This window comes from Gigantopelta aegis, chromosome 6 (assembly GCF_016097555.1).
Source record: "Gigantopelta aegis isolate Gae_Host chromosome 6, Gae_host_genome, whole genome shotgun sequence".
Taxonomy (NCBI): Eukaryota; Metazoa; Mollusca; class Gastropoda; order Neomphalida; family Peltospiridae; genus Gigantopelta; species Gigantopelta aegis.
The window spans coordinates 46,121,526-46,122,440 of record NC_054704.1 but is presented as its reverse complement, the minus strand read 5'-3'; positions in this window follow the sequence as shown (position 1 = coordinate 46,122,440).

Genomic DNA, 915 nt, shown 5'->3' with positions numbered 1-915 from the left:
TAAAATGGTTAAATACCCTCTAAAATAGACTAACACTCGACTCCATAACTGTTACTTCTCAGACGTACGTGCGTTTCTAAAAATATAAGAAATACATTTTGTGATATTAAAACACCAGGATGACCAAAAACACATCGAATGTACGGAAATTGATAATCTAAACCATAAAATCTAAGTAAAGTATGATTTAAGTATTCAAAAACGGTTATAATAGTCAAAAATATGCGGTAGGGTTTAAAAACTAGGGTATGTCCCTTTAATAATATACATTTTAGATTTTAACTTTAATAAAAATACTAGTTATTGCTTCACGAATGTGGCACAGTAATTCTACCAAAAGTTATACCGTCACATTATAGACATGGATACCTATGTTTGTCTTACCATAACACGATAATCAATAAACTTAATGTAGTAAGATTGTTTTAGTGTTAAGTATTTTAGATTAGACTACGATTATATATCTTTTGTAGCGAACTATGAGATTATGGGGTGTTCGAGTTAGTGTGCGAATGTGTGTGTTTTTCCGCGTGCGCTCGTATGTGTGTGTGTATGTACGCGTATGTGTGTTTTATATGATATATGCTATTTGTGTAAGGTAAATTGAACTTCTGAATATATATTAACTTTGTTTTTAATTTCTTGTATTCAAACAGGAGACAACCACCGATGGAAACATTCTCCTAACACTGTCCGAAAGGAAGTGTCATCGCTGACAGAAAGAGACATCCAGAGTCTAACGGCTGCTCTCCGAGACCTGCAGGAAGACAGCGGCTCTGATGGATTTGGAACCATTGCTTCCTTCCACGGCATGCCGCTACTGTGCCCAGATCCAAAGAACCCATCAGAGGCATGCTGCCATCACGGAATGGCAACATTCCCACACTGGCACAGGCTTTATGTGATGCACTTTGA